The following is a 12,508-nucleotide window of genomic DNA, read 5'->3' as shown; positions in this document are numbered from 1 at the left end:
AGAAATACAAACAAAAAACTCGAAAAACTTGAGCCGAGGAAATTCTACAGAAAGTATCTCAATTAAATAAGTAGTATAGAAAAATCGAATTCAATGAACATTTTCTATAGAATAGTTTGTATTAAATATTTCAATAGAATCGGAGGAAAAACAAATAGAAAGTTCAATAGAATTGTCCAGCGAATTTGCTGAGTTTTTCGATTAAATTTTTTCATTCGCACAATCCAATAACTTCAAAAATTTACATGGCATGACATCCCTGATAATCCTACATCCCTTAATCCCTTAATTTAATAATCACAAGTTTATGACAACAGCTGAAAACTCGAATCTCAAATTTACACGATTTCTATAGATTCCCTTTTTTTATAGGATTACGCCAACTTCCCCCGAATGATCATTACTGTAATTGCAACGAGCGCTTTCCAGCAAAATGCGATAATCCCTGATGTTCAGAAGTATCTGAAGTAGTGAAGTTGATAACTCACACAGAGTGACTGGTATTTGTACGGAGAATTAAGCGGATTACCGTCACATCTCCAAATAAATTCGTAATGAAAACAAAAATTTCTGCATTACTCTTTAATCCCCACAATGTAAATAACCGATAAATCATGCCGCTTGCATCTCTACCCTTATTACCCCCTCCCCAACACACTCACTCATTCACGGATCGAGTCCTTAGTCCGGGAATTCCCTTCAGAGAGCTCTGCGACCAGGGGTCAATGGTCGTGTCCACTACAGCTAGAGCTGTCACGTTTGTACCGATATGGGCGCAAGATTCAGTCCAAAAATAAATAAGCACGATGTGAATAACATTGTTCCTGTGGTATTTTAGAACCGGGCGATAACGAGATTGTAGGAATTGCTTCCAAGAATAGGTACTTGAAAATGAAATGGATGAAATGAATGGAAACCACACAAACACTTGAGATCGATGAGGAATCATTACTTGGTTTGCTGGACACGCAATAGTAACACGTGATGTTAGTTGACAATTCGTTCGCAATGAAAAATCTCGTTATGCAATTATCGGACATTATAGGGTAATTGCGCGGGAAATGAGCGTCCTGAGTGAAAAGCCGTTGATTACGGACACAATTTTATAATTCCTGTCCGATTATTTCCTGTTTGTGATTCTATAGAGGTTCATCTGCAGAATGCTACTCTAGATAGATAGTTTCAAAATGAGAGGAAATGCACGGAGAAAATAAAATAGTAAAAATTCCTACACTGTTAGAAGGAAAAAGAAATTTCATGAAGAGTTGACAATGAATGACTGATTTCCAGAGAAACGTCACGGATTCTTGTGAATCTATCACGAATTATTGGTAATGCCGGACACTGACTGGAATAACCCAGATTATCAGTGATTTCTATCCCTGAAATTTGATGATTCCTAAAAAATAGTGATAAGTCGCCGAGACGTCAATATAGTGACCGTCATGGGACGGACGTGAATATGACAACATTATGACTAATTTACTATTTGATCGTCACATTACACCCAACTAGTGGTAAAATGTCTTCGATGACAAGGTTTTGAGTCGATTGTCAGACACATTCAATCAATGTATTCCAATCGAAATGAGTAATTGAAAATATCGATCATTAAAAAATGTGATGAAATTTTATGACCGACAAATTTATGACTATTAGTTTAGCTAGTTGGTGCAACGTAGCAAGGGAAATTATGACACGAGAGAAGTTAGCAGCACATGGTGCTAATTATTTTCTGAACTGACAGATTTCAAAATGTGACGTCGTTTCGCATCCCTGTTTCCTAAAAATCAGTGACATTTCCCCGAAAATTAGTAATAATATCTCTGGTAATTACTGACAAAATCGCTAATTTCCAATGAATGAATTACAAAATCGAAAATCCCTGAAAGTCGGGAATAAATTTCTAAAAATTAAGCATTGAACACTGCTAACACCAGTGATAAGTAGCTGAAGATCAGTAACATATCCTTGAAAATCAAAACTTTCCTTTCTGTGAAGTCCATAAGCTTAAATGATGAAATTTTGGATGCGAAATGATCGTTTGGAGCTGAATTGTGATATATTTCGAAGTCAATTCGAACGGATATTATAATTATCTCTTCTAACGATGCCAACAAAAACACGAACTTTTGTTTTTTTAGTACACAAAATTAGTCGAGGCAGAATGGCTTTATGTCAGGTCTAAGTCCCTCAAAAAATCATGCCAAATGACAAATTTTTAGCGCGCACAATTGCGGAGTAGTGGCCAATCTATATCTCCCCTGTAATTACCCACCAAAAACATAGTCGTCGATTTTCACGGGGGTGATCAGTTAGGTTATCACCCGAGCGAGCCAATCTACCACAATCGGAATGCTTTGTTAATTCGTTAAATCATCGCGGCTTGCTGATCGTACGATTGCAGCTGTCACCCAGATCCAGACTGGGGACAATGATTGCGGTGTCATCCGGGATGAGCACTGTGGTTAGAGATCACGATGATTAAAGTGTCTAATCCGTTTTGGTTTAAGGGATTTAGTGTGGAATTGATTCATCTGAGTGTAACGATTTTGGGATTTGAGATGATCTGAGTGTGACGATTTTGGAAAAATGAGAGTTGAAGAGATGGAAGTTCCTTTGACGTTGATGGCTCTCATTCGGTGTTTGTCAGTCTGTGTCAGTTTCTGTCGCTCTTTATAGTTTTGAGCTTTTGTTACCTGCGGAAAATTCGGGGAGTTCATTGAGAAATCCGAATCCCATTGTTTTGCAGGGAAAGTAATAACTCAAGGGTGTAATTTTCGTAAACGAATGGGGAAATATGGTAGCCGAGGTAGTGTGTTATTTTTCCGGTTGTTAGAGTAATGTCAAACTTCCGTGATTCACATGGAAACACTATCGCCAGTATTATTACTAGAATAATTAAAATTTAAATCACTGGTAGCACTAATTACTGGATTGTTACTACAGGGGAATTGTTGAACTCTCAAGGTGACACTGCTTAGACAGTGTCATACGGTTTACAGGAGTTTTGACCTGAATTGTTTTATTGAACGACGCGTAAATAGGGTAAGGACCTAAGTATCTACAACTATGTGCGAGGGGATGGTAAACAACATTGCTTGATGCATATTGGATGGAAAAATAGTTATGGATCGTAGCATCAAACACTGCCCTCTACCTCCAAGTATTTTCAGTTCTGTCCCGCGTACATTCCACTGAGATCACGGTATTTGATGGGTGCGCGAGCTTCGACATTTCTCGGCCAATTAAAAAGTTTTAATTATTGTTCACGTTGGAGCCGCATGTGCTGCCCGTGTGTTGGCTTGTCGATATTTACTTGACCGAGTGTGGAATTATTAACACCGATGTAAATTGGTGGAGTAGAAATTAAGGTGAATTATATTCCACGGAATCAATTTATAGAATTTTGAGGTGTGTTTGCATTCATTAATCAAATTTCCAATTGACCCAATTCAGATTTTTCACACTGAGGTGACAGATTTCAAAACTTCTGGAGCAGTATGTAGCTGCAGAATGTTATCCTTCTGTCAATGAAATTGTGACCAATGGAATTGAGAATCAGATAAAAAATCAGAATGATAGACCAGGAAATAGTGGGTGGAATGGAAACCTTTCCACCATAATTTTCACTCAGAAAATGAAAAATTTCCGCTGACTCGTGATTTTTAGAAAATCCAAGGATCGGCAAAGATAACCGCCATTTTCACAAAATTTTTATGGCCCACCTATCACAACATTGCCAATAGTTATCCTCGAAATGCACAATCGTTATAATTCAACCAATTGAAAGGCACATGTCATCAATAAATTTCCACCAATTTTCTACTTTAATGTCACGGCCTACTGACGTATGTAGAAATTTGTAAACTCGTAGGAGAATGCACGCTGGACAAACATTTTTAAATCGGACTTACGTGTTCTTTGGTGGGCAGATGGGCCGTGACTGACATCCCTGGTAGCGCCACGCGCCCCTCGAAACATTTACCCACTGCAACCCTCCAATTGATACGACACTGCGCAGGCTCGTGCATCTCTCGAGGCCCCGTCGGTTTTTCCCCCTTTCACTCTCGAATACATTGATTCCTCTCTCAAAATTTTCATAATAAATACTTTTTGGTCATTGTGTTGTCGCATGAATATTGGCGATTAATTTTCCTCTACTGAGCTTATGAAATATTCGAAAGAAAATTTTACACAATGAGGCGGGTACGTGCGGCACGATAATTACCGTGGTTATTCAATATTTTGTGGATATTATTAGCTGATAAAGATTTGTGTAACTTAATCTACGGCTATTTTATATTTTATTCATGAAGCTCGCATCGTACTCATGAATATTCCGATAAGTATTATTATGGATATTCACTTCGTGAAAGCCCCACAAAAAATTACTATTTAGAGAGAGCGAACATTCGATGAAGCCATTGAAATGAAAAAGAAAGGAATAGGGGTAATAATTTCTGGATGAAAATCGAGAACCGGTGCAATTGTTGCAGACGACTTCATAGGAGAATGCGGGTAAAAGGAACAATAGGGGGCAATGAAATAGTATGACGCTACTATAGCTATTCTAGTGGCCAAATTTAATAGACATTTCTCTTCTTGCAACCTAAGGAGCTTTAATTACTCATGTTTAATTTTTTGATCTGCTTAAAATCATCTTTAGAAATATTAAAATGACATATAAATAAGTATGCATAATGACTGTATATGAAATTCAACTAAATGAATAGTATCGTCACTGTATAGCCAAAGGGGCGTATTTTTTAAATCTTGAAATTGAATTTACACGGAGGGAAATATTCAATAAAAATTACGTATGTTTTTTGTAATTCCGGAGCGAAACGTGGTTGTAGGAAATTTTGCCTGAAACTCCTGTCAAAAATTACGATACCGTCACTTAAATTTTCTGAGTTGATTCCGTAATCGGTGAGCGAACTGTGAGTTCCGTTATTTTTACTGAACATTTCTCTCCGTGTACCGAATTTTTCCAACGTTTTTCACCATTTAATTTTGACAATTACGTACACCAAAAAAAAATTACTTCTCACCAGTACAAACCGGTACTTGGGGAAAGTTCACTTTTGAAAAATTCTAAAAATACTCGTCCCAACTACATGTTGTGTCCTTGGGTGAAGTACCACATCTGTCGATCGAGTAGAAATGGCACAAGTACCAAGGGCACTGGTGAAAAGTAATTTTTCAACTTCTCTCAAGTACTTTTAGGACTTAATTTCAGTACTTCCAAGTGATTACTTTATTGAGAAAAATGAATATTATTACCGGATATAATGGGCTTTCTTACGCATTTTTGTGAATAGAAATGTTCAGCAGAAGATATTTTATACGAAAAAATTGATAAATTGCGATTTTTAGGGATAATTTCGAGAATTATTGGTATGTTTTCCAACCTAAAAATTTCAATTTTTCTGAGAAAAGCAAAAGGGCCAAAAAATTGCAATTTTTTAATGATTTCATTAATCTTCCTCCAAAAATAAACTTTCCACGTTTTTATCAGATTATTAAAATGTTTTCTGACTGTTCAATATCGAGATTCAACTTTGGAATTCATACCTGGAAAGTTTAAATAATAAAGTAATTGTAAAATGTCCGGCAGGTTAATGTCGAATGGGTTCAAATGAAAGTTCTGATTTTCGACTACAAAAGTAGAAAAGCATTTCACTAGAGAAAAAATAGCCAATGTATACCTGGATATCTGTAAGTTCCAAAAATATGTCAGGAGGGGCCATTTTGTCGCTTTCCCCTCATCTCTCTAATCGAGTGATACTTTCTATGCTCCCATAGTACAGCCTATTCCACGATTCATTTTTCACTCATTGTCCGTTCTATGGACCGATATCTCATTGGATCCCGCTCTTCCATAGGAATTTTTTCACCGATTCTCAGGGGAAGGGATGGAAATCTGATCGGGGCATTGCGGACCACTTGAATTGATTAGTCAATGGTGATCCTAATGGTGAGTAAAGGGGATTCCCACCCTCGACCTCAATTATCATGGTCGAGTGAGTGTTAGGGCGTCACCTTACACGTTTCGTTCTGGATCATGAATCACTTTGCTTGGAGTAGTGAAGTAAGAGTGGTGACGGTAAGATTTTCATCTTCTCAAGTGAAATTCAGTAGCGAAGTGGTCAAACAGTTTAAGTCGCTTTTGGCTATTGGCCAGTTTACAATAAATATCTCGAAATCTAAGAAAAAGAGCAACATTTTTCTCATAATAAAATTTCGCCATCTGACTTACATTCGGAAATATTTCTGGAAAACTCAACTAAAGACCAAATTGACTTGAACCGGTGGACCACTTCGCTACTGAATTATGTAAAGTATCAAGGTGAATGGCAGAAGCTTTTAGAATGTGTTCATCAACTGTTCACCTAAAAAATTAAAAATTTTAAATACGAATTTTTACACCTTTCTTATAGAAATCGATGACAACGAATTTTTAAAGATTTTTCGGTTGGTAACTGTGAAATTCTATTGATTATTCTGCCATCTGAATATCGACCAATAGAAATGTAGAATTTGACATCAGGCGGTGGAGTGGCGGTAAAATTATTTTGGTAACCTTGCGGTTATTTCCATTTATTAATATGACTACCTTGAATAAAATTTTCTTGTTAAAATCAATGAAGTTGTAGTATGATCATAGCTTTAATCCGCGAAACGCAATGACTTCCCGTCATGACTAATGACGGTCACGCAAAGGTCAGCAGGTTGACATTATATCTTGTCCGCAACATCTACTTTGAGACTCTAACACATACAGAACTGTCAGCTTCATTGTGCCAAAATCGAGGCACTTCCAAATTTGACCCTCTAACGATTTTCAGTGAAGTTATGGAGACAAGTACCTAATAAACTGAAATTACAAATTTCCGCCAATTAATTCGATCGTAATTTGCAACACGGAGAATGGGTGGGAACATATATTGTACAGAGAAAGTAATTCTCTCATGTTTATAAGGGTACACTCGGAAAACTAATGTCCCTAGCTATCTGTCGCACTTGAGTGGTTCTCCACCAAGCCCGACGCTATCATAACTGTTTATGCGACCAACGTTGCAAGCTTGATCGGTGTTACTGTGGTACACATAAATATAACACTTGAGCACATATAGCTAACGTGTCACTGGAGGGAAACGGGCGTTATTAAGGTGCCCAAGTCCCAGGGTAATGCATCACCAGTAAAAGAGGAATGTGGTTACCAATATTGTGAGTAATAAAGAAACAAATCGAGATGATTGACGAAGCGTTTTTCTGGAGGGCTTCGTAAACATGTTGTCGAGAATCTACATATTGTATCAGTAGTTTGTGAAAAAAAAATTGCTGGAAGCGTAATAGTTTTTTTTTCCAAGAGCACAAATATGGAGGATGGAAAATATTGAAAAAGTAAAGTATTGGCAGCTGTCAATGTCTCGCAATCACCAGGTCGGAAATTAAAAGAAGCGGGTGATTTGTAAGGAACTTCACTGGCATTCCTGGCTATGTTATGTTTAGTGCACGTTCATCATGCTATCAGTGTATGAAGAATGGGTATGCACCCTTCAAAGGCAGGTGTTACAGAGTTTTCCATTTTCAATCCATCTTGTCGTACTTCAAATACATTGTTCTTCTCTTTGAGAGGACAATTTTCAACTGCAAAACTGGCTTCGATTCATAGTTTTTTCTGTTCTCAGGGTTCCTGGGAACTCGATCTGGTGAGCCTCAATACGTATAAGACTTTTAGGGAAATTAGGAATGTAGCTTTTCGGTATTGGGAATAAACAGAAACTGAAATAGTGGTAAGAAGTAAACAGAGAACTCAATTATCGGAGAAAAAAATTGATGAGTCACAGGATTTAAGGGATGAGCCTCGAGGCAAATCAACGAGGACTCTCGGCCTTTTTTTCCTCTCGTGGCCATGGAACAGATAAGTACACTGTAATAATTCATTTTGGGTACCCACGTTATTTCACGGCGTCTCGAACTTGGTTCAATGGGATTAGCCATTTGTATTACAGTGTAGTCTTATTTAAACAATTTTCATTTTCTTATTTGAAGGAAAGAAGGAAATTTTCATGTCATCATTTTCACATTTTTGTGCACACTTGTTTTTCTGATTTACTGCAACTAAATTCAATCCATGAGTACCGACTCAATAGAATTAAATAATCGAAGGGATTATTTAATAAAGTCGTTTTGTGAAATTTGTGTGCATGAATGGTTTGTAAAATTTGATAATTAACTTGATCTGATCCTTTTTGCTGAAAAATAAATTGACTGCGAAATAAATTTCCGTGAAATGCTCGTGGGAATTTCTAATTATAGGATGATTGAAACGAATGTGACAGAGATTATTAAAATCCTTCTGATAAATATCTACTTAACGAATAGGTATATCATTTTGAGGAGTATTCAAGTCTCATTGAGTGCTGTATTGAGAATTTCTAGTTAATTACTTCGATTGATTATTCATCGACAAAGAAGAGAAACGATTTGATGTGCCAAGTGATTCCTTCGTTAATTTCGAATAAACCCGAACGTTTGACTATGAATGATTTTCTTTTATATTCTTTCGAAGTTTTTCTATATTTATTGGCCATTGGAATGTGGGACTGGCTAGCTGATCAATTGATCAATTGTGAATGATCGAATGATTTTTATTATAATTTTTCATTTGCTATTATTTGTTAATTTTATTCATCTTCTTACCATTTTTAGATCATTTTTTTTAACAAAATCGTCATATCCCAATTCCAAATTCATTACACTTTACAAACACAACTCATTGCAAGTACGTGAGTCATATGCGAGGGGTACATAAACGCATTGGCCTCAGCGACTCAAGAAAAGCGTCCGTGAATCAGGTTTTTAAATGGTCAGGTTCATTACATGAGTGATGAAGCTCCCGATGTGGATATTCCGTTAACAATTTCTTAATATATTTTTTTACATTTTCATGCCATTTGTCATAAAAATAGCATGCATATGCTTCAGTTCTGGATGAATGTAATCCTGCTGTAATCATACCGAGAACTTGAAAGTCACCAGATATCCCAAAACCTTGTCATCAACTTCGAGAAACACCACTGATAGCTGCTTCAAATTCGTGAATTGTGTGCCACATACTAACGCCTTCAGCCGAATTCAACTTCATGGAACTCTGTATAGCAACGGACAAAGGCAGATGCCACTGATATAACACAACAACACTCCTCAAAAGTGTCATCAGCAACTTAGAAGTTGAACGTCATAAGCAGTGGATCCCCTCGGACTCCCATTACAAACAGCTGCGTAATAATATATTTAATGACTGTCTGCCTCCTCCCACCAAAGTACAATCGGAGATGTCTGAAGACAGTATCATCAAACCTGACTGAAAATAGTCTATCGACCAGGCGATACTCCCGAGCTAACAATCAAGTTCAGTTAGGAATTTCTACGGCTTGTGCTTGAATAATTGTTTATTGATTACCACCAATGTACTAGTTTTTGGCATGGCCCCACCTTCCGGCAATCAAGCCCCTACTTAGCACTCATTTAAAATAAAAAGCCTTTTTCAATCCCTCGTGTGAATTTGTCATCCAAAGGCGAGAAAGCTCGCCTTCGACTCGGCTGGTGCACTGAGAGAAAAATATGATTCTTCTGACTATATCCCATCACCATCGAATTATAGTGAAAAAGTCCTCAACAATTTTTCATGGGTTACGGTAACTATGGCTGAAGAAGTAATCCGATGAGGATTGACCCACGCGAGACATGACCCTTACGCCTCTCGTGAGAAATGATCCCTGCTACATTTGACCCTTACGGTCGTGAACGAAAAATATAAAATTAACGGTGAAAGAAATTTGGTTTCCTGTTATAATTGAGCGAGACTGACTTCAATTTCCGAGATTCATGCGAGACCGAGACGACACGAGACAGAGTTAAACTGGTACTGTAGGAAGACCGACACGACACCAAGAGTTTTCAATTTTAAAGAAACTGAGACGATACCTTCGACAATCTCTTCTCGTCTCGTTTCGTGGGCAGCCCAACGGGTTTTTCAGAAGTGTAAAGTTGGCGGCCCGAAGCAAGGCCGAAGGTTTCCAATCCCGAAAAATTCTGTTGCACATGTATCTGTGTGCCGGACTGGACATTTTTTCGTTTACCAGTAAACAAAAATGTGTTTCAAATTAACGAAAAGGTACATTTCGACACGGAGCAGCAGTGACAAAACCAGCATGGTTCAGCCCAATCCATATCAAATCATCTGCATCGAATGGATTCAAGATTTTTTCATTGGAGTAGTTGTTTAAAATAGCTAAATGGCGATGGCCTCGAGAAATTAGATACACGACCAATAACTTCTAGTCTTCATTTACTCTACTCACATCCTCTTTTATTCAAGCACAATCCTCAAGTCCGAGAGCACCATTTCAATCTCCCCTTCGTCAAACACTCAAGAGTAGTGAAACGATCAATCATACGAAGGACCCCATTTCTATTTCTTCGAGGAGTCCATACCTTCAGTCTTAGCATCTCTCCATGCCTTCATTTAACCATGACATGGGTAACGATGATGAGAGAATCCAGACTCGATGAAAGCAGCCAGCGGGATTCATTTTCTTTCGACACGCGTCTGAATCGTCCATCTTCATTCCTCTCCGCAGCCGAAGGAAACCGAAACACGTGTCATACCCTGACCACCGATACATTTTCGCCTTAACGAAACAATATTTCAACCTGATCAATGGCTTGTTCACGTGTAATAGGGTTTTCGGGGGAAGGCTGGAGTCAGGTTTATTACTCTGCAGTTCCTAGATCGATTGCAGTTGCAAGATGTTACATTAATTGGATGACTTCATCGTAGATCTATCCTCAAAACTTCAAATGTACCATTGCCCCGCAACTTCCGGACTGTGCACTCGTACATTCTTTATCGTTGAATCGACCCTGATTACGGTCCTTGACCGTTTTGACGTATCACTGTGGAGGAACTAGTTCAAGTAGTAGAACCCTGAGAATAGACCGGCCTGCCTGACCTTAAGTAGAAGACTATTGCATGGGTTGCGGTCTGAAATTTCAACTTTTTCTTCGAAACTTGTATTACCCCCGGTCTTTTTAAAAGTACGTGGTGAACTTCGAGAAAAGTATTTCAATGTCGTCGGCACATTAGTCCTCATACATTTGAAAATTGACAATGGACTTTTGTGATAGCTATTCTGATATTCAGAAATTTAATTATTTACCTTTTCTAATGCACTTCGGGCGAGTGCAGTTCGCTGAAATCAATACGGGAGGAAGAAATTATATATAAGCTACTTCAGAATGTGGAAGTACAAGTTTCTATCCTCGGCAAATTATCGACACTCTTTTGGAAGTCGGTAAAAGCTTGTCGAGGGCTAAATGTAACCTATATTACCGACCTGGGGGTGATGTAGAAATCCGTAGGTACGTGTTAATGGATTTACCGGATTTTCCTCAAAGTTGTGTTTACCGTTGGGTGTTCTACTCGGTTGATACGAGTATGTATATGGCCCATTCAACCAAATATCGCACACAAAGGGGGGCGGGGGACTCCGTTCATACTTCCACGACTGTACATATCCCCGACTGTGCATAGAGTTGTGAAAAGTCTAAGGGAACAACTGTACATAACCACATCTGTCCACCATCCTTGCAGTCGGCCAAACAGTATCGGTAGAGTAGAAATTGCATTCAATCTATTTGCAGTTGCTATTAATTATGGATGGCACCATGTGTCCCACTATACACGGAGAGAAAAATACACCATAATTCCGTGAGAGTCCCTCCAAAAATTAGTGTGCTACTCACTAATGCTGGGACATAACAGGGGGTAACCAGAAAATTCGTAAGTGGCACCCTAAGTTTTACGGGCATCGCGCGAAGTAGTGGCGCAAGTCCCTCTAAAAATTGGGGTGCCACATTCGAATTTTTCGATGACCCCCTGTTATGTCCCAGGATTGATAAGTAGCACACTAATTTTTGAAACATTTTTTTCTCAGTGTAGCGCAAATGATCGTCGCACAAGCTCCGCCATTCTACCGGGTGTCCACTGTTCATTACACGCATGTATCCCAAGTAGGCTCTTTTGAATTAACACTGCGTAGCGCAGTCTCATTTGAATTGAGACATCAATCTAATATCACTGAATGGTTTAATAAAATTGAAAATGCAAATAAACTCGCTGTGAATTTATATAATTTTATCGAAAAGTGATTAATCGAATTTTAAAAGAAAGATTTCAATGTTTGATTTTGAGTCAACGGCTGAGCCTCACCCTGTTGGAAATTGCTGGCGATTTTTTCTGGGTCGAGAAATGGCGCCCGAATGCCTCTAAAAATGGTTTTGAAGCAGGGAAGACTCCTAGACCCCACTGGACAATGTTGTCACAACTCTGCTTTTCAATTAAAAACAGACATCATCTTTAGAGACATTTGTCATGTTTAGAGGCTCTAGCACGCCATTTCTCGACCCGCTCTTTCATTTGAGCCCAAAAAAA

General features: G+C 38.3%; 1 protein-coding gene across 2 annotated transcripts in view; it reads right to left on the bottom strand.

The window, feature by feature from the left end:
- LOC107042594 (calmodulin-A) overlaps nt 1-3,942 on the bottom strand; it is an 88,126-nt gene extending 84,184 nt beyond the window's left edge. For both annotated transcript variants that reach the window (XM_015263697.1, XM_015263705.1), the window contains exon 1: nt 3,918-3,942. The gene's annotated coding sequence lies outside the window, so the exon portion shown is untranslated. The remainder of the gene's footprint in view (nt 1-3,917) is intronic.
- Between the last annotated feature and the right edge of the window lie 8,566 nt (nt 3,943-12,508).

The sequence above is a fragment of the Diachasma alloeum genome, unplaced genomic scaffold, assembly GCF_001412515.2.
Source record: "Diachasma alloeum isolate Michigan unplaced genomic scaffold, Dall2.0 Dall_scaffold_00179, whole genome shotgun sequence".
Taxonomy (NCBI): Eukaryota; Metazoa; Arthropoda; class Insecta; order Hymenoptera; family Braconidae; genus Diachasma; species Diachasma alloeum.
Note: the sequence above shows the minus strand (reverse complement) of the source record. Positions and strands in the feature narration are given on the sequence as shown.